The sequence below is a fragment of the Pteropus alecto genome, unplaced genomic scaffold (genome assembly GCF_000325575.1).
Source record: "Pteropus alecto unplaced genomic scaffold, ASM32557v1 scaffold18, whole genome shotgun sequence".
NCBI classification, from domain to species: Eukaryota; Metazoa; Chordata; class Mammalia; order Chiroptera; family Pteropodidae; genus Pteropus; species Pteropus alecto.
The window spans coordinates 24,222-24,670 of NW_006440649.1; the positions used below are offsets into that span (position 1 = coordinate 24,222).

Below are 449 nucleotides of genomic sequence, written 5' to 3' on the forward strand. Positions count from 1 at the left end.
TCTGCAGACTCTATCATAGTACCAACATGAATAGTAAGCCATTCATAAAAACATATATTTGTACTTGTTTTATTTTCTCTTTCTGAATTATAGGTTTCTATTCTAAAGGGACTGTTTCTAAACCATAATACCCCCTTATGCCTTACTCGTGATAGGGAGACACTCTTGATGTATCTGCTCAGTGAATGTATTTAATGCTTGATACTGTTCTCCACCTCTCATTTTCTGAGTTTATTAGTGTTTGTCATCGAAAATTTCTGAGTCTCTTGTAGAATGTTGCCACAATTTTGGATGCTGACTCCATCAAACATTACTTATTCTCTACTAATTTGTATTACTCTTTAGAACACTACAGGCACACAGAATATTGTTAGAACCTGGCATCTTAGCTGCTCCTTTCTATTATAGGAATTGAGGAGCATTTAAAAATTGATTTCATAAAATGGAAC

At 33.9% G+C, this 449-nt stretch overlaps 1 protein-coding gene across 1 annotated transcript in view; it reads left to right on the top strand.

The window, feature by feature from the left end:
* LOC102898205 (probable ubiquitin carboxyl-terminal hydrolase FAF-X) overlaps positions 1–449 on the top strand; it is a 28,372-nt gene that overhangs the window by 9,393 nt on the left and 18,530 nt on the right. The window lies entirely within an intron of this gene.